Raw genomic sequence first — 21,532 nt, 5'->3', positions numbered from 1 at the left:
GGTAATTATCATCCAGCATGTCAGGAGGGAATTTACTAAACAGACACATTTGGGCAAACACATTCTGCCCAGTTTCCTGCAGAAGAGATCTAACTAACAGATATTACTGAGGCCACGCAGTATTACAGGATTCAGTCTTTTCCTAAATTTTGTAATCCAACTAATTTCCAGTGAGTTAAAAGGCACCCGAAGGGAGAGTCCTTGGGAACTGAAGAAGAAGCCTACTGAGGCCACGCTCCCTGAAAAGAAAAGAAGGTCCATTACCAAATCCCCCCGACTCCCGGGTGGCACCCCATGCAGGATTTGTCAGAGATTCCTGTGTCAAAAGCAACTGGAGGCATCCCTCAAACAAAACGTCACTATCAGTCATGATCCTGCCTTGCAGTGAAGACATTCCCACCATAAAAACCTGATAGGAGGGGCGTCTGGGTGGCTCAGTGGGTTGAGCCTCTGCCTTCAGCTCCGGTCGTGATGTTGGGGCCCTGGGATCGAGCCCCACATCAGGTTCTCTGCCCAGTGTGGAGACTGCTTCCTTCTCTCTCTGCCTACTTGTGATCTTGTCTGTCAAATAAATAAATAAAATCTTAAAAAAAAAAAAAAACCATAGGAGGGATGCCTTCTTCCTCCCCCAACCGATCACATCCTAGGCTGCAAATGGGTGCATGGTGAAAAGGCTGAGATACCCAAGCCTTGCAGATCTATGCCCTGAAGGTTGTGTGCTGCCCTGCCATTTTTTAAATTAATAAATTGATTAAGTTTGGGACGCCTGAGTGGCTCAGTTGGTTAAGCAGCTGCCTTCGGCTCAGGTCATGATCCCAGCGTCCTGGGATCAAGTCCCACATCGGGCTCTTTGCTCCGCAGGGAGCCTGCTTCTCCCTCTGACTCTGCCTTCCCCTCTGTCTGCCTATGCTCGCTCTCGCTCACTCTCTCTCTGACAAATAAATAAATAAAAAATCTTTAAAAAAAAATAAATTGATTAAGTTTTTTAAAAAATAAACATATAATGTATTTTTATCCCCAAGGGTACAGGTCTGTGAATTGACAGGTTTACACATTTCACAGCACTCATCATAGCACATACCCTCCCCAATGTCCATATCCCCACCACCCTCTCCCGTCCACCCACCCCCTAGTACCCTCAGTCTGTTTTTTGAGATCGAGTCTTTTATGGTTTGTGCCCTGCCATTTTTTAAAAAGACTTTATTTATTTACTTGACAAAGAGATAGCACAAGCAGAACAGCAAGCAGAGGAAGAGGGAGAAGCAGGCTCTCTGCTGAGCAGGGAGCCCGACATGGGGCTTGATCCCAGAATCCTGGGATTGAAGGCAGCTGCTTAACCCACTGAGCCACCCAGGTGCCCCACTGTCCTGCCATTTTTAACCCATGAAAAATAGCAGAAAAATTTTACAAGGGGGAAATTACCCAATTCCTTTAAGTAGCTTTAAGTAGTTAGTATAGGACAATGACATCGAACAGTAAACATGGAAATCCATCCTGATCTAATTGACATTCCAATATATGTAGTCCTTACAGCCAACTTCCCTCAGAAAGGATCCCATTGGGTTTTAATTCCACTGAGAACTGGTTTCAGCTGGCTCCTGGTAGAGGTCCAGCAGCCAGAAGTGGCTAGACCAGGGATATGGAGGGGACCGTATTAGATAAGTCAGAAGGAGACCTCACACGGAATGTTGAAGATTGGCAGCCATCCTGGTGACTTAGGTGGCTGTCCCATGCCCAAGACTGGCAACTTTGTATAACAACATCATTAAAGAGATAGCATCAGGGGTGCCTGGGTGGCTCAGTCAATCAGTGCCTCCCCTTGGTTGGGGTTATGATCACAGAGTCCTGGGATCCAGCCCCCACACTGGGCTTCCTGCTTGATGGGAGGCCTTTTTCCCCCACTCCCACTCCCCCGACTTTTGTGCCCTCTCTCGGTGTCTCTCTCTCGCTCTCTGTCATAAAAATAAAAAAATATTTCAAACAGAGAGAAAGAGAGAGAGAGAGAGAATATCAAGTTTCTGGGTCTTATTACCATTCCAGCCAGGATATAACTTCCAGCCAAAAGGCAGACTTTCTACGACCCACAGAGTAGCCACAGGATAGACACAGGATTGCAGCCTGAGCAATGGCATGAAAGTGTTCCCAAAAGACCATACCCCTTGAAGGGCCCCTGAAATGAGAGTAAAGGAAAAGTATTCACCAATTTTGCACTCAAGATCAGAGACCAGATATGAAGAATGGAAGCCCCACATTGAGGGACATATAATGTGGTTTGGAATACAGGTGAGGTTCAGTAGGGTGAAGCCCAGAGCTAACCATGGAAAAAAGAATTCATGAGATGTCTTTGGTGAAAAATGGTGGTTTATTATTACCAAGGGAGATTCAGGCCTTGTAGGATTGTGAGCTCTCTTGGTAAACCATTTATTCTTCCTGTAGGGCAACCTGGAGGCCTGAGAAATGCCACATATAACCCATGGTGGGGGTGTCAGCTTCTGCTTTGCCCTCAGCTTCCCTTCTCTTCCCTCTGAACAAGGAGAGGGTATTTCGTGAGAAGGGGGACTGGATGTAGTATTATATGAGCACAAATGAAACCCTTGCCCTAAGAACACGACTGAGCAGAGATGAGTCATGTAGGTCTTTGTTAGTTCTGTTAAAGGATAAACTGAGCTGCATTAAAATTTCCAAATGGGGGCGCCTGGGTGGCTCAGTTGGTTGGACGACTGCCTTCGGCTCAGGTCATGATCCTGGAGTCCCGGGATCGAGTCCCACATCGGGCTCCCAGCTCCGCGGGGAGTCTGCTTCTCCCTCTGACCTTCTCGCCTCTCATGTTCTCTCTCACTGTCTCTCTCTCAAATAAATAAATAAAATCTTAAAAAAAAAAAAATTTCCAAATGGCAGCTCTTTCTCCCCACCTGTCCTTTCCCCGTGCTTAAAGAAAATCACCTTTATGGCACCAAAAATAATTTGTTCCCCCAAAGAGTTTATTTGAGCAAACAGCAAATCCATTCAGGCAGCACCAAACAAAATTAGGGGAAACGCTGTTCTAGACAAATTGAAGGAATCCAAGCAAGGATGTTATATGATTGGCTGTAACGTAGGGAACCGCCCAATTCAAACAGCCTACTTCCTGCTTGTGGTGGCCTGTCCTTAGCTTCCATTTCCGCTTCTTTCCCTGGAGGCTTTTACGAGAATTTGGTCCCGGTTTGGCTTCAGTTTGCTCAAGTAGTGGCTAGGGCAGGGAGCCACCTGAGTCTAATGGGCTCCTTCTGGATTTGGAGTTGGAAGCAAAAGGGGCAGGTGGCTCTGGTGGCTTCCTGTGGAGCCTTCAGCAGTCGGGTCCCTGGAACTCTAGTCCTTTAAGGCTTCAGCCTGCTTGGCTCACTGCAGAGGCACTCAGCAGCTGTGCACTAGCACCCTTCACTCTGCTGCTCCCCAATCTGTACAACCAAAGCTGCCCTCTACCGGGGCCTGGAGTGAGACAGTGTCATCTTCCCTGGAAACCTCCTTCCACTGTGTCATCACTGCACTGACCTCCCCATCAGCATCACCTCAACTCATTAGAAATGGTAATTTTCTGGGGCACCTGGGTGGCTGAGTGGGTTAAGCCGTTGCCTTCGGCTCAGGCCATGATCTCAGGGTCCTGGGATCGAGTCCCGCATCGGGCTCTCTGCTCAGCGGGGAGCCTGCTTCCTTCTCTCTCTCTCTGCCTGCCTCTCTGCCTACTTGTGATCTCTGTCAAATAAATAAATAAAATCTTTAAAAAAAAAAAAAAGAAAGAAATGGTGATTTTCTGCCCACGACTGAGACCTATGGACTCAGACTTTTGGAGAGGAGCTCCAAAATTACCCCCTTTTTGCATTAACCAGTTTCCATGTCACAAGGGAACACATGAAAACATTCCATCTCCTTCCTCTGGATCCTGTGGATGGGGCACCTAGTATTCTTGTGATTCACGAGAATCTCCTCTACAACTACAGGATTTCATGACCTAGGCTGTGAAACATTCCAGCACACATTTCTCTCTCTCCTGAAAAAGTTAATGTCTAAAATGTCTGTTTTTCTCCTATTAAGGGATTACGACTCTTTGATGAGCACAGAAAATGTTCATGGGAAAGGAATATGAGTTTTCATCACTAGGCTGGGAAGAAGGTAGACTCCTGTTGCAGAGGCCAACTCCAACCTTTCTGCCTCACTCACACTGGGTTTTTAAAGCTTAGGGCAGGGATGCCTGGGTGGCTCACTGGGTTAAGCAGCTGCATTCAGTTCAGGTCATGATGCCATGCCAGTGCCATGTCAGGCCAGGCTCCTTGCTCAGTGGGTAGTCCCTTGCCCTCTCCCTCTGCCTATCGCTCTGCCTACTTGTACTCTCTCTCTGTCAGATACATAAAAACCTTTAAAAAAAAACCAAAAAATAAAAAGCTTCGGGCAGTTAACCAGAAAAGGGAGGACAGAGGTCTGAAACGTTTCTGCACTACACGCACACTCCATGGTGCAGCTACACACGTTACCACAGTGCTGGGCGGCTGTACAAGGGGTCTCCTTCCTTAGTGTCTACGGGTCGCCCAGAAGGCTCCGTTCTGCTTTGTGGCATGCACAATGCTCAGCTCTTTCCAGGACAGAAAGCATGACCTATAGATGAACAGAGAGAGGTTAGTCCATCATGGAAGCATAGGGCACTTGTTAAACCTTCAGGGTTACTAGGTTGGCTGGAGGGCCCAAGGTGGCTGCACCCATACACACTGCTTTCCTTAGGACAAAGAGAGGACCTCGGCTGCCCCGGTTTTGATCTCAGACTTTCAAGTCGTACGCTTCTTTCCAGCTTGTCTCCTGACTCAGACGGAAGACCCTACTGGCAAGGCAGACCCAAATGAGAGTCAAAACCACCACGCCTCGCTCTAAGGATTGCCCTGAGCCAGCAAGTCCCCACCCATGACTGACTCCAGGACTATGATCTACTTGACCTTCACTGACTACCAGCATGTACCCACCCACCTTAGCCTCCCGTTCTCCTTCTCTAAACATGGAAGCAATCTCGGCACATTGGAGACAATCTTTGAGCGGTTTGGCTATTGTCTTCTCTGTGCTGGGCTTGCTGAGATGCCTTTCTGCTTTACCGCCTCTGCTTTCTCTGCAGGGAGTGGCCAAACCTACTCTGCTTGGGACCCCCAGGCTAGATTCTTTTGCACACCCCCCGCCACCCCCCCTGCACCATAAGTATAACAAAGTCCCATTTGTTGACCGCCCATAATTTGTTGAGGTTTTTTCCCCTAAAGATATTCGTGGACAACTGAATCTGCAAGAGATTAGTCCAGACTTCTACACCTCATCGGTACCAGAAGGCGCCAGCAGACTTGCTGGTCCACGTGGGAGGAATTGCAGACTCATCTCTGGACTGTGCTATGTCTCATACCTGGACACAACCACCGGAGCTCTGGGCGGGGCATTACCTTCGGGATCCAAAAGTGGGAACATCAGCTCCAGAGGAAGAAAGGGACTCAGCACAGAGGGTCCTTCCTGAACCATCTCCAGCTGTGTCACCCTCCTGCAGGTGCTCCCCTGTCCGCGCACCACACGTGCCCTCCCACCCAGCATCCTCGACTCCCTGCATTCCCACATGAACTCGCCTGACCTGGGGACGCTCTTCCTTCTGGTAGAAGCCCTGTTCCTGTCCTTCCGGCACAGAGGAAGGCCAGCACTGATCCCAGTCCTCTGGGTAAGGTCTTGCTTAACCTGGCTCCCAGTACCTTTAGGCCAGGCAGCTGCCAGAGGTGGCCCTACTGTCCCTTCAGTCTCCCCCAGTCAGCTGTTTTTTGAGGAGTCGACACCTACCAAGAGAGAAGGAAATAAATCACATGGAGGGAATCACCTGCGCAGAAAAACCTTCCCGTGTACTGGGTGGTATTGGAGGAAGTGACTCTGAACTGAGAGGGTGGACACAAGCTTGTCGCTCCAAGGTGAGACCAGCTGGGTCTTCAGTCACCAGTCAGGGTGTTCGGAGACGTGCCTCCCCTCTGGCCCTTCAGGGTTAACGTCTCCTGCCTGTGAGGCTGCTGCAGACCTTCAGCCAGCTCCCAGCCCGCACAGCTGCTGTCTGCCCAGTGTTGTGAAGTCTCCTGCCTGCATATGCCAAAGGTTAGTTTTCCCCCAAACACCCACTTCGTCCTTCAGCACCTTCTCTGGGCACATCCTGCTCCCAGAGTGGCAGAATTTATACTTTGGAAATCGGCAAGCAGCACAAAGCAGGGATGCATTTTTCTATTTCTAAATGCCTAGACTTTGCACAGGCTTCCCATAACAGTAGGAATGCACCCTGGACTTAAAAGTGGTAAGGAGTTTGGGGCCATGACCTTGGGCAGGACACAAAGGATCTGAGGGGGATAATGAAGAAATAGCCTTCCAGGATACTAAGAATCCATGGAGAAATTTCTCACCGTGTGCAAATGAGGAAAATTCCAATGTATATCTTTGTTGTTATGCATGTCGTATTTGTTTGTTTTTTTTTTTAAGATTTTATTTATTTATTTGACAGAGAGAGATCACAAGTAGGCAGAGAGGCAGGCAGAGAGAGAGAGGAGGAAGCAGGCTCCCTGCTGAGCAGAGAACCCGACGCGGGACTCGATCCCAGGACCCTGAGATCATGACCTGAGCCGAAGGCAGCGGCTTAACCCACTGAGCCACCCAGGCGCCCCTAAGATTTTATTTATTTATTTGACAGAGAGAGATCACAAGTAGGCAGAGAGGCAGGCAGAGAGAGAGAGGAGGAAGCAGGCTCCCTGCCGAGCCCCCTGCATGTCCTATTTGTAAAGGAAAAGGAAGTAGTCATAACTCATAGGAAAATAAAAACGGCACTGATGAAAACAGAAATTGTACCAAAGAGAACACACATGTGGTAAAGAAACACATGAAACAAGGCTGAAAGACAGAAATCTCCAAGAAATGCAATTACAATATAGCAATGCACACATATTAAAAGTGCTGACAATAGGGCGCCTGGGTGGCTCAATGGATTAAAGACTCTGCCTTTGGCTCAGGTTGTGATTCCGGGGCCCTCGGATCAAGCCCTGCATCAGGCTCTGTGCTCAACGGGGAGCCTGCTTCCCCCCTTTCTCTGCCTCTCTGCCTACTTGTGATCTCTGTCTGTCAAATAAATAAATAAAATATTAAAAAAAGAAGGGGCTGACAGGGATGCCTGGGAGGCTCAGTCATTAAATGTCTCTCTTTGGAGCAGGTCATGATCCTAGGGTCCTGGGATGGAGCCGGGCATTGGCTCCCTGCTGTGTGGGAAGCCTGATTCTTCCTCTCCCACTCCTCCTGCTTGTGCTCCCTCTCACTCTCTCTCTCTGAAATAAATAATAAGTTAAATCCTTAAAAAAAAAAAAAAAAGACCGATCTTGTATAGTAACCCTCTCAAGGAGTGTCAGGAAAAAATTCTGGAAGTCTCATACATACCTGATGAGGATGCAACAGTGAACACATCAGACTCCATTTTGACCTTTCAGGACAATGTTCAGTCACCTATCTGTGACTAACCACAGTGCTTTGAGTTTTTTTCTAGTTTTAAGTAGTTTTTTTTCCTTTTTAAAGATTCTATTTCTTCGAGAGAGATAGATCACAAGTAGGGAGAGCAGCAGGCAGGGAGGGGGAAGCAGAGAGCCCAATGTGGTCTCAATCCCAGGACCCTGAGATCATGACCTGAGCCAAAGGCAGAGGATCAACCTACTGAGCCACCCAGGCTCCCGTCAGCCCTTCCAGTTTTACCACAAATGAAATGAAACCTCTATCCACATACGGAATTATAAAGAAAATACAGAGTGACTCCTTTGCAAAGAGTAAATACTAGAAATATCCCAGATGCTCCAAACAGATGAAGACACCAAGAGTGGTATACATCCAGAAGAAAACAGTACTGTTGAAAGGGACATACATTCAGGGCCCCTGGGTGGCTCGGTCATTAACTGCCTTCAGCTCAGGTCATGATCCCAAGTCCTGGGATGGAGCCCTGCATCAGGCTTCCTGCTCAGCAGGAGGCCTGCTTCTCTCTCTCACTCCCCCTGCTTGTGTTTCCCCTTTCTCTCCGACAAATAAAATCTTAAAAAAAAAAAAAAAAAAGCTTGGAAGTCGACCTAGGGGACAAATGGTTTATTCAAGGACTTTGGGAGATATTAGGCAAGAAAAGGACTCTGTACCACCTCCTCCAGTAAGATCTGTGTTCTTAGCCCTAAAGGCTGGGAGTATCTGGGAGACTACCTGAGAGGAGGGTGGTTCAGAACAAGTGTGTGCTAGCCCTTTAGGATTCCAACAAGTATGCTGGCTGGGAGAGTTCACAAAAGCTACATCCCTGGAGGATAAATTGTGCCTTGTCTTTATCTTTTTTCCTCCTGCACCTTGACATGTAAGCACCAGAGGGCAAATCAGAATTCATGGGTCATTTTACCACTATCTCTTACACAGGCTATGCGTCTGAACGTGAAGAATTTATGAACACTGATCCCAGCCAGCCAGGCACATCATCTGGGGATACCCTTTTGGAAGACATACACCCCATCAGGGGCCTGAGGTGTTCTCTGAGGTACCTAACTGCCCATTCATCTAGATTACCAATTACAGCCCCCCTGCCCCTGTGGGGGTTCCAAGTGGAAACTGCACAGCCGGTCACAAGGCTCCTCTGAAGGATGTGGGTAGAGATTCCACTCAACAGTGCCTGGGCTATCAGCTGTGGACAAGCAAAAATATTCTTGTTTCCACAAACACTGGAGAAGGTCTCAAGTGCTCCCTCTTCACGGTGACCTCTGAGCACACACAGCTTCCTGGCACCCAGACCACAAAACCCAGATGTGGATCTGAGGAGACCCTACTAGCTAGAACTGATGTAACACACCACCACACTCTGGGTGACCAGACAAGAGAAATTTATTTCACCCCAATCTGGAGTCTCGAAATTGAACATAAGATGTCAGCTGGGTTAGTTTCTTCTGAGGCCTCTCTCCTTGGCTTGCAGATGGGGATTCCGTGTCCACCCATGGTCATCCCTGGGTGCCGGATTCCTCATCTCCTCTTCTCACGGCGCCAGACATACCGCATGAGTCCATCCTAATAACCCACTTCAACCTCATGATGTCTTTAAAGATGCTCTAGCTATCCTCACCTTGTGAGATATTCGGGGTCATACTGCAAAATACAGATTTGGGTATACAATTCAGCTCATCACAAAGGTCTTGGGTTATAACGCAAAGTAACACACAGGCTGGAGTATGTACATATGTATATGCACATCAATATTACTGATACATTTGTAATGTTCCTCTCAGAGATACAGCAAGTATGGGATGGAATGCGATCTGCTTATTCCTTCATGTGGGAGAGCCCGATGCTGCTTTCAAACCACCCCTTCGAGGGCACACAATGTCTATGATCAAAGGTAATTAAACAAACATGGCACTTACTGATACATTAATCAGAACAACACGGGGCACACAATTCCTGTGTGGTGACCTGGAAGCTGCAAATAGTCATCAAAGCATCAGGAGACCAGCAACACCCCTGTGGGACTTGGCCTTCCTGTGCGAGTCACCACCTAGAACTCACAACTCCCACTGTGGATCAACACTGGTCACATCCATGCCCTAACTGGGAATGGAACGAGGGGTTCCATTTGAATGAGCAGAATTTGAATGAGCAGTTGAGAACGTGAACAGCTTGACATCATTAACCATGTTAGGTGGTGACATAGGCACACTATTGGGAACTGCCAGGTTCCAGAAACTGCCAGTGACTTCCATCTTGCGGTGACTGCACCCACATCAGAAAGCACTATGCACATTTTTCTGAAAATGACTGGATCTTATGGGAAGTCACTGCACTGGGGACATTCAGGGAAACCACTTTCCAATTCAGGTAGCTTGCTGCCTCAGAGTTTGTCCTCCAACCTAAATGCCTCAAGGCAAGAAGAATCACCTTCTGTGCTGTTTTAGATCCTTCCTGCAGTGTGAAGGCTGTAATGATATGTAAAACCACTATAACTAATGTAAGATTTCCCACATTCACGGCATTGATAAGGCCTCTCTCCAGTGTGAACTCTCTTGTGACGCTGGAGGGCAGAACTATCAGCAAATGATTTCTCACATTCATTACACACATAAGGCCTTTCTCCAGTGTGAACTCTCTTGTGACGTCGGAGGGCAGAACTAGCAGTGTAAAATTTTCCACATTCATTGCACTGATAAGGTCTTTCTCCAGTGTGAAGTCTCTGGTGGTAACGGAGGGCAGAACTAGCAGTAAATGATTTCCCACATTCACTACACTCATAAGGCCGTTCACCTGAGTGAAGCTTTTTGTGTACATTGAGGGTACTTTTTCGGGGAAAGGATTTACTACATTCAGGGCATTCATAAGGCCTCTCTCCACTGTGAACTCTCTGGTGTTCACGATGTTCATTACTAGTGACAAAAGATTTCCCACATTCACTGCACTTATAAGGTTTTTGTCCAGTGTGAAATCTCTGATGATTACGGAGTCCAGAGCTACTTGTGAAAGATTTCCCACACTCATGGCACTCATAAGGCTTTTCTCCAGTATGAACTCTCTGGTGATAACGGAGGCCAGTACTACTCATAAGCGATTTGCCACATTCATGACACTTGTAGGGCCTTTCTCCAGTGTGAACTCTCTGGTGATAACGGAGAGCAGAATTACAGGTAAACGATTTCCCACATTCATGGCACTCATAAGGCCTTTCTCCAGTGTGAACTCTCTGGTGACTACGGAGGCCATAAATAGTAGAACAGGATTTCCCACATTCATTGCACTGATAAGGCTTTTGTCCAGCATGAATTCGCTGGTGAAAACGGAAGGAACATCTAGCAGTAAAAGATTTCCCACATTCATTACACTCATAAGGCTTTTCACCTGAGTGAAACTTGATATGGTAACGTTGGTAAATTTTTTGGCTAAAAGATTTCCCACATTCAACGCATGCATAAGGCCTTTCTCTACTGTGAACTCTCTGATGACTACGGAGGGCAGAACTCCTAGCAAGTGATTTCCCACATTCATTGCACTTATAAGGCTTTTCTCCAGTGTGAACCCTCTGGTGAGAAGAGAGCTCAGAATTACTTATAAAAGATTTGCCACATTCACGGCACATGTAAGGCTTTTCTCCAGTGTGAACACTATGGTGATAACGGAGGCCATTACGACTCATAAAAGATTTGCCACATTTGCTACACTTGTAAGGCCTTTCTCCACTGTGAACTCTGTGGTGATAACGGAGGTAAGTAATACGAACAAAACATTTCCCACATTCATTGCATTTATAAGGCCTTTCTCCAGTGTGAAGTCTCTGGTGAGAACGGAGAGATGAAGTACTGGTAACAGATTTCCCACAATCACTACACTCATACTGTCTTTTCCCTGTGTGAGATCGCTGATGGTAACAGAGGGCAGACATAGACGGAAAAGATTTTGCACATACGCGACACTTATAAAACCTATCTCCAGACTGAACCCTCTGAGTATACACTGAGCTACCGCTGACAGATTTCACACACCCGCTACAAACATAATTTTTCCCTCCACTGGGCAATTTCTGGACATTAAGGGGGACACATTTGCCACCTAAGGATTTCCCACATTTGCTGCACGTGTACTGCCTGGATCCACCCTGAGTCTTCCCATGTTCATTCAGGGTTGGTCGTTGCCCAAGGGATTTTCCACAAGGACCAAACTCATGATGTCGTGCTCCAGTATGGTATCTCTGGTGTATGGCAAATAAGGATTTGTACCTGAAAGTTTTCCCACATTCACTGCACACAAAGGACTGTCTACCAAGGTGGACACCCTGCTCCCGAGTATCTGTGTGTATGGGACCAAAAGCATTCTTACATTGGCCCCAAGTGCCATGACTGCTTCCGCGTCGTAATGTTGCCCTGCAGTGGGGCATCGTGTTTGGCTTCTCCCCAGTAAGAGTGGCCTCTTGCCCCAGATGCCCCGAGCCAGACAGCAAGTCCTCCTCAACCTCTCCACAGGTAAAGGGCTTTCCCGAACCACCGGATCCCCAGCTCTTGACAGCAGAGGCCCTGTCCACATGGCTTCTGAATGGTTTTGCTCCCACCGGCTGCTCCTGCTGCTGCTGCTGCTTCGACTTCACACTGAAAGAAAATCGTTTCCCGCAGGCCCCACACCTCAACCGTTTCTGGCTGTTTTCTTTCCCCTGGAGCTCAGCCAAGTGGAAAATGTCTCTCAAGACGGGACCGCACATCTCACAGGGGTGGGTCTTCCGGGAAGACAGAGCAGCCCTGGGCGTCCAGGTCTGTGAAACGCCTACAGAAGCGCTCTGTGCAAATGGGGCCTCCTCATCCTCTGCTCCACAGCAGCAACCTGAAGGCAGAGAAATGCTGGTGAAATACGTGCTGGCTGTAGCGAGGGGGTGAGCCCATCACACACATGCACCCGACTCATCTAGGCAGGATGGTATAGCATGCTTTTCCACACACAAGAGAAGAAACTCAACTATAGGACAGGCCACTGGGCATTTCTGGGCCATTTCTGGGCCCAAGCCATCAACGTACTAGCGAGAACACACTAGGAGGACAGAAAACTAGGACAGGTCAAGGAAGAGAGCCAAGGTCTACAGCTTATTTTCTGCCCAAAGGTTTGTGTACCACGGTTGCTGCTGCTGGCCTCTGGCTGAGTAGAGGGCTGAGTACAAGCCAATCACATGAAATGGTCTGCAGTCAAGGACAGTTTAAGGAAATGTGACTATTTCATTTCAAAATGCCTGGGGGTGAATGCTGAGATACACAGAAAGAGCAGTGATAGAAATGGGTGAGATTGGATGCCCGAGATGCAGGGATTATCCCTGTACCAGAGTAAACAGAATTACCAAAGGAGTAGAATCCACCCGACATGGGTGCCCGGGTGGCTCAGTAGGTTAAGCCTCTGCCTTCGGCTCAGGTCATGATACCGAGGTCCTGGGATTGAGCCTCGCATCGGGCTCTCTGCTCAACAGGGAGCCTGCTTCCTCCTCTCTCTCTCTCTGCCTGCCTCTCTGTCTACTTGTGATATCTCTTTCTCTGTCAAATAAATAAATAAAATCGTAAAAAAAAAAAAAAAAGAATTCACTTGACAAAAAAAAGGTCAACGGTGAGGAAGGTAAGAGAGAAACGGGGGGTGGCCATCGGCAATAGCTCCAAACTCTGGCTGAGCAAAGAAAGGTTCCCAGTATGAACAAACACAGGCCTGATATCCCACTGCTGCCGGTAGCCATTCATGAGGAACAGGCTCCTTCTAAGCCCATCTGCTCATGTCTGGGGCATGTCCACGCTTTTATACACAAGGCACTTGTCCTGGAAGCCCTAGAAGAGCAACTAGAGCGCACCAGGAAGACAGACAAACTGATGGAAAACAGGCCAAGCCCACTGCCAGCACTGTCGTAGAGCTACTCAGGACACAATCGACACAGAAAAATGTCCTGTGGGACTGTTATCAGCAGGAAGATAGAAGAAGAGATACCATCCTTACCTCCAAGAAAAATAAAGGCAATAGTGGCCATGAATGACATGAGCCTCGGTGGGATCAACAGTCCAATTAAGACAGACCGGTACACGGGGGAGCGTCAAAGAGGGCACATGCACACAGAAAAATCCCTGCAGATTGTATCAGCAGAGACATGTGGGGATGGGTGGGCAATAAGGCCTGGGCTGTCTCCACCGGCCCCAGGGTAGGTGCAACTGAGGTCCCTGCTCAGCAGAGCCCCCAGCGTCCTGCTCCACAGGGGACACTGGGACATCTGCCACCAAATCAACCAAAGCCTAAAGCCCAAGGAATCTTCAGAAAGAAGATCCAATCGTTAGGCCGCACAATTTCGAACTTAAAACCGGACTGCAAAGCTAGATGATGCTAAACAATAGGGTGAAGGCATAAAAACAGAACAACGGAGGGGCACCTGGGTGGCTAAGTGGGTTAAAGCCTCTGCCTTCTGCTCTGGTCATGATCTCAGGGTCCTGGGATCAAGTGACCCATTGGGCTCTCTGCTCAGCAGGGAGCCTGCTTCCCCCTCTCTCTCTGTCTGCTTCTCTGCCTACTTGCAATCCCTGTCTGTCAAATAAAGAATATCTTTAAAAAAAGAAAATAAAACAGAACAACGGAATGGAGGAAGGAAAAGCCCATAAGGATGGCCACACACAGTCCACTACTCTTTCACTATTATGCCAAGAGGGAAAAATACCCTCTCTCGCACTGCTGTGAAACCGGACTCCCCAAATGCAAACAGTAGGGGTGGATCCCCACCCACAGTACCTAGAAACACACGTGCAGTTGATGCAAGACTGAAACCCATGACCGGAAACCATAAAGCTCCCGGCAAAAAGAGACGGAAGAGCCTCTTTAATCTTAGCCCTGGCAAGGATTTTTTGAACAGGACACCCAAAGCATAGGTCACGAAAGCAAAAGCACCACTATGCCAAACTGAAAAGTTGCAGCAGAGCCAAAGAAACACACCAAAGAGTGAAGAGGAGATGTTCGGGCGCCAATGCGAGCTCACACTCACTAATCGTCAGAGAAATGAAAACCAACACCACAACGTATCACCTCGTAGTTCTCACAACGGCGATTACCAAAAAGCTAAGACGGGCTGGTGAGGACATGGAGAAAAGCAAACCCCCGGAACGCTGTTGCTGGCCATCAATTAGGGAAGTCACCATGGAACACATTAGCGAGAGCACACAGAAACGGGAAAACTGAACTACCCTATGCCCCACCACTGCCATTTCTAGCTATGTGTGTATCCCAAGGCAACAAAATCACTATCTGCACAAACTACCTGCATGTCCATATCCACTGCAGGACCATTCACAACACCCACAACAGCAACATCTTTCAGTCTGTGTCAAGGCTTAAAGTGACAATGAATATTACGGGGGGACTGCCAGGCTCAGCACGTAGAGCGTGCGACTAGGGATCACCGAGTGGTGAGTTCTAACCCCACAGGGGGTGTAGAGATTAACAGAAAAATGTAAAATTACTAAGCAAAATAGTAAGGTGACAAACAACATTTTGGAAATATGGGACGCCTGAGTGGCTCAGTCCGTTAAGTGTCTGCCTTTGACTCAGGTCATGACTCTAGGGTCCTGGAATCCAGTCCCACACTGAGCTCCCTGCTCAGCGGGGAGCCTGCTTCTCCCTCTGCCTGTCACTCCCCCTCCTTCTATGGGCATGCTCTCTCTCCCCTTGTATAATCAATCAATCAATCAATCTAAAAAGTGGGGAAAGGAACGTTTACTGAGCACACGCATGCAGGAAATCTCACATATAAAAGAGGCAACAGGGTGCCTGGGTGGCTCAGCTGGTTAAGCAATTGCCTTCAGGTCAATTCATGATCCCAGAGTCCCGGGATCAAGTCCCATACCCGGCTCCTAGCTCCAGGGGAAGTCTGCTTCTCCCTCTGACTTCCTCACTCCCACTCTCTATGTCTCTCTCTCAAATAACTAAGTAAAATCTAAAAAACATATATGTATAAATAAATAAAATAAGACAATAAAAAACAGGATGCCTGGGTGGCTCAGTTGGTTAAGTGGCTGCCTTCGGCTTAGGTACTAAACCCCGCGTCCTGAGATCAAGTCCCACATCAGGCTCCTTGTTCGGCAGGGAGCCTGCTTCTCCCTCTGCTCTGCCTGCCACTCTGCTTCTTGTGCTCACTCTCACTCCTCTCTATCTCTGATAAATAAATAAATAAAATCTTTTTTTAAAAAGACAATAAAATGAATAAAAAAGGCAGCAGACTCACTGCCACAACATGGCTACACAGTGCCACCTGCCTCAATGTGAAGAACATTATGCCACGTGAAATCAATATGCAAAAAAGACAATACTGTATGGCATTATTTACAGGTATGTCCTCTTTACTTTTGAGAAAAGAAAAGGACCCATTTATTTGGGAAAGAGAGACTGAGACAGCACTTGTGCATGTGAGAAGGAGGGCAGAGGATGGTCAGGGAGACACACGTTCAACGACAAAAGGATTCACTCCTGAGGAACTAACATAGGGCACGCTGACTACAGTTAATACTGCACTGTAGCGCTGAAATTTGCTCAGAGGGTTGATCTTCCGATTTCTCACCAGCACAAGAAAAGTACTGATGCCAAGTGATGGCTATACTGATTCACTTCATTTTGGTAAGAACTTGATAATGCTGAACTACATGAAATCATTATGTAACACTTTCAGTCATAGAATTTGATTTGTCCATCATACCTCACAAACATGAATGGAGGCGGCCAGGGAGAAGAACAGATGTAAACATTATAGAAAGATCCACACAGGACCTTCTTGAGAAACGGCCCACGGTCCACTACAGCAGTGCGCATACCAATGCCTCCAATTTCAGGCACAGGCAGGCACAGGGAAATGTCACCTAAGGGAGAGGTCAAAACCTAGGCCATCGATGAGTCACGGACCTAGATACAGGGTCCCAGCCAGGGAGAGGGCAAGCAAGGTGCATTCCATCAGCCTCAGTGCAGGACCACTGACCTGCGATCCTACCCGATCAGGGCTCAGCGCAGCGGGTACTGGGGCTGTGGGCAGACAGAAGGGCACACCAACAACTCAGGGCCAGCAACAAAAGCAACTGCCCAGAAAGCTGGGGAAGCACGCAGTGAACACAGTCCACACCAGAGAAGGACAAACCCTCCCCTGAAGAATGGAGGAGGGGAGTCCGCAGGGTACAGAGTCCAGGGCAGGTCAAGGGGACGCCGAGGGCCTTACCCAGTGACGATACAAGTGCAAAGTTCTCCAGCATCACATGGTGGTACAGCCGTCTCTGAGCCTCATCAAGAAGCCTCCACTCCTTCCAGGAGAAGTACACGGCCACGTCCTCAAAGGTCACACCACACTACCATGAAAGGAAAACATGGAACCTGAGCATTCTCTCTCTGAGAACCCACCAGCGTTGCAACCCACACACCCACCCCGGTCTCTCCTGCCAGCCCAGCTCCCCTCCTCAGATAATACCAGGTCCTGGTGCCTCTAATGCTGCTCTCCTCTCACCTTCCCACCAATCACTGTTCAGTGCTCAGCGATAACACGCAGGGGACACATGGAAGCAATCTAAGCTCTGGGTTTGGCCTGCAAGTCCCAAACCCCTGCCAGGATATTCTCATGGAGTCTCCCACGGTGTGCCCTCAAGACAGCCAATTACAGGCTCTGCTCTGCCAGGAAGTCTTCAATACCAGGACCCTGAGGCCCTTAGCTCACACTTCCCCTCCAGGTCTACATGATTCTGTAGACTGTACCTCTCTCATGTCTTCAGACCCCACAGATGAAAGCCCACACCTTCCAAAGGACTCTCCCTTGACTCACACTTGTCCTTGTCACATGACAACCAAAGGATTATGTGACAAACTGAAACAGGTTCCAACTACCACCCCAGTACTCCCAAGGATCCCAACTGAGGGAAAGCCTCAAATGCTGCTGAGAGGCCTCCTCACCTGCCTCTAATCCTCCCTGCAGCACGACACTCACAACCACTGTCTACCTAGGATCCTCCTACACCGTCTTCTACTCCCCTACTACCCATGCTGGCCCTCCACAGTTGGGAACCAACCATCCACTATTGGACCTTTCTGAAAACAACCAGCCCTAAGGACTTCTCTGCCGGGCACAGAAAAGCAAAAATGACATTTGCCCCAGACCGTTTCTGGCAGGAAGACTCCGAAGCACTCCGGATGCCATAAAAGCTGACCACAAAATTCCGGTGAAGTCCTAGAACACTGAAGAGAGAGCAGCTCCAGCCTCTCAAATACTCGCAGGAGGGGCCGCCTGGGTGGCTAAATGGGTTCAGCATCTCACTCTTCATCTCATAGTCCTGAGTTCAAGACTCCTGTTGGGCTCCACACTGGGAATGGAGCCTACTTAAACAAACAAACAAACAAACAAACAACCCCCCCCACCATGTCCTCAGCTATCACTTGTCCCAGCATCCCACGGAAGGCTTGTCCATGTATCTGCCAGATCACTGCCTCTCTCCTTCACCTGTGTTCACAACGCCCAGCAACCCCGACCACAAGTTGAGCAGGAAAACCACTCTTCAGCACATGTTACTAGGTCCCTCTGACCTACTAGGAGCATTGCCATGATACTCTGCATTCCCTTCCCAAATGTGATCCCAGTCTCCCCTGGTCCACACAGCAGCCATCACTTTTCAAACTCTCCATCATGAATCTTTCCCCCAGTTTCCCATAATTTCCTGTCCAGCTGCCCACTTGATGCCATCACTTACCATTTTCTGAAACACCTAAGTCACCTAACACTGTGGAAACACGTTCGGACACTCCCAAAGATAAGCAACCTACTGTTAACTTCCATCAGGTTGATGGGACTTTCCCTCCCTTCAGCTGCTAGAACTGTGAAAATTAATGAGGGGCAATCTTCCTAAATTGGGGTCGGGAGGTTGCACTGGGGGCAGCTCAAACACTACCATAGTGGGTGGTATCACCTGGGGGTCCAACAGAAAGAGATGGACTTGAACTTATTTGGGGATACTACTTCACTACCGTCCCCCCCCAAGACAGCCTTTTCATGATCGCCCCACCCAAGAGCTCAGCCAATGAGAAGCCACTATACTTGAACCTTAAGTAGTGTAGTCTCCTGGGCTTGGAATTCATAACACCTTTCATTCCTTTCCTTTAAAAAAAATAAAAATAAAAAAAAAAAAGACGACCTCTCTCTTCTCCACACTGGCTACGGCTTTGACTCGGCTTCTTCGGTCCCAAACGCTGTTCCCTGTCGCTCCCACAGAAACAACATCTCTGCCGTAAAATCTCTGTAGTTTTCTCTTCAAGCGTCACGGACCAAAAGCCCGGGGGTTCCCCTCACTCCTCCCGTTCTCCTCTCCTCTGCGACACGCACAATTCGCCTCAGCCCTTCTCCGAGGCTCTCCAACATCCAGAGCGGACTACCAAGGACCAACGCGAGTCTCTCCTGCTGCGCGCCCTGCCTGCGCGCTCAAACCCGGCGGCGGCGCTTCCCCTGCGGCCCCGGAAAGCTCCCTGACAGCCAGGTTAGACCACCTCCCTCAACGCCAGCAGACACGGCCTCGGCAGTCAGAGACGGCGCGGGCCTCCCCCGTCGCGCCGCATCCTGCTCCTGACAGAACCAATGCAGCCGCGCCGTCCCCCGTTGGTGGCGCGGGCCCCCTGCAGCCCCAGCCCCGGCGGCCACTCAGCCCGGAGGCCGCGCCTGCCCGCAGCCTGCCGGCGCTCCCACACCGGCCCCCGCCCACCCGCGCCTCCTTGTCCCGGACACCCGGGCCTGGGCCGCAGGGCCGCGAGCAGGCGCCCCGCGCTCGGGCCTTCGGGGTCTGGGTGGGGGCCGGTGGTGAGGGCCCGGGGACGAGCGTTTACCTCAGCCGAGTCCCTGGGAGCGGTCGCCGCCATCGGACTCGGATCTCGGGCAGCGGGCGGAAGGGGAGTGGACTCCCGAGCTGAACTGTGTGCGGCGAGGACAGCGCAGCTCCTCGGGTCTTCAGCGTCAGTTACCACGATCCTGACCCGCGCTCCGGAACCAGAGGAGACAAACGAACCCAACCTCGGTCTACAACCCCGCGGGCGGGGACGAGGCCGGAAGCTCCGCCCGCAGCGGATGCGCTTGCCTAGAAATGCCTTCTTCGAGGGCCGGTATTGGCTCCTCGCTGCGTCCTCAGGCGCTACGCTCTTACGGGTGGGGTGGCTCTCAGGCTTCTGGCCATCACAGAGACTGGCGCACCCTGGAGTTCCGTATCCTAGGTGTCCCTTCACGTCAGGAGAAGCTGTTACACGGTTGTCGCCTCAGAGACCTTTTCGCAAAAGGCTTCACAAGTCTAGGAAAAGGCAGAATCAAAAAGAGCATGTCATCGTGCCAGCCCAATGTGACTGCACGTTGTGAGGCTGTTTATATCAAAATGTGTCATTTGTCATTCCTGAAACGGTGAGGCTTATACTACTCTGAACCTTAAGTATAAATGGGCCGTTATATTTACTAGCAAACTGAGTTTCTTCAGGAACAGAGGAATTTCAACTAGGAATAAATACACTGGGGCCAGCCACAAGATAGTCTGAAGAGAATAGGAGAAGGTTAGCTTTTCTTACCTCTTAGGAGATGGTGAGGGTGGCTTCCTATGAATGATCAATCAAGAAAAGATTGTAGAGGGCGTGGCATCGGCCGTGTTTCTTTGGTGCAAGCCAAGGTTACTGTCCTTTCTTTGACAGAGAGCGTTTCTTTTGTTTAAAGGACATTAGAATCCTACAAAGAAATCAACCCCCATTCGAAGATAAAAAGGATCTTCCTTCCGCCTGTTCATTTTGCCTGCCCACCTGTGATACAGCGTCCCATTAAAATGGTTCACTTTTATTTTTTTGTAAATTTATTTGAGTGAGATCAAAAGTAGGCAAAGAGGCAGCAGGGTGCGGGGGGGGGGGGGGGGGGGGAACAGGCTCTTGGCGGACCAGAGAGCCCTAGGCGGACCTGGATTCCAGGACCCTGAAATCACGACCTGAGCTGAAGTCAGAGGCTTTAACTCACTCAGCCACCCAGGCGCCCAAAATGATTCCATTTTAAATGGGGTTTACTTAACTAAATATCACAGTGCTTTGGAAGGGGAAGTAGAGAGGATATTTAGAGCACAGGGAAGGTTAAAACGAAAAGGAAAGGCAAATGTCATCTCTACTCACTGTTCTAACAAATGTGCTTTGAGCTTGATGAGGGAGCAGGAGGCTGGCTGAAGACAAAGCAAAAGCTGGCACCTTGCACCCCCTCTCCATCTGCTCCCCCTCAGTAATATGTGTAGCATTCCTCAGGCACACCTGACCTTATCAATAGCACAAATTTCCAGAGGCAAATAACGGAGTTCCTCAAACCCCAATGTCACCTTCCCCACCATAAACAAAACTGAAGGAGGCTGAGGTATAAGGGAATGTAAATATAGTTAAATCCCACCAAGAAGCTTCCAACTATCTTGATGTTACTGGCTGGCCTAAAGACAACATTGATCAAGCCCTAAGGGCAAGGTCTACAGTAGGCCTCTGATATCTTGGCACCTTGTAGGCCCTCTTTAGCATATGAAAACTCTGTTGAAACCTCCCTTTCCCTCACCTTCCCCCAACCGCAGGGTACATAACCTGTCATCCCTGACAACTCTGGGCAGCAGCTTGTCCTGCCCATGGGTCCTGTCCCCTTGCTTTAATAAACCACCATTTTGCACCAAAGAGGTCTCAAGAATTCTTTCTTCATCATCGGCTCCGGACCTCAACCCACTGAACCTCACCTAGGTTCTATAACTTCATCATATGGCACCCAAAGGTGGGGCTGTGAGTCTTTATATTTGGATTCTGAGCTTCAGTGCAAAATTGGTGAGACTTTCTCTCCTTTTCCTTTACTCTCATTTCAGGGCTTTTCAAGGAGTATGGTCTTATTGGAGCACTTGCATGTCAATTGCTCAGGCTGTAATCCTCTAGCTGGTGGCTGCTCTACGGTGAGGAGAGCATCTGCCTTTTGGCTGTAAGT

General features: G+C 49.1%; 1 long non-coding RNA gene across 1 annotated transcript; it reads right to left on the bottom strand.

Moving 5' to 3' along the window:
* Positions 1-8,892: 8,892 nt before the first annotated feature.
* Positions 8,893-19,640, bottom strand: LOC309852656. The gene is made up of 3 exons (XR_014305311.1): positions 19,396-19,640; positions 16,760-16,886; positions 8,893-12,375 (listed from the first exon to the last, which is right to left on the bottom strand). It is a non-coding gene; the product is annotated as an uncharacterized lncRNA (long non-coding RNA).
* Between the last annotated feature and the right edge of the window lie 1,892 nt (positions 19,641-21,532).

Source organism: Mustela nivalis (assembly GCF_964662115.1).
Source record: "Mustela nivalis genome assembly, chromosome: 18".
Lineage (NCBI taxonomy): Eukaryota > Metazoa > Chordata > Mammalia > Carnivora > Mustelidae > Mustela > Mustela nivalis.
This window is presented reverse-complemented; position numbering and strand designations above follow the sequence as displayed.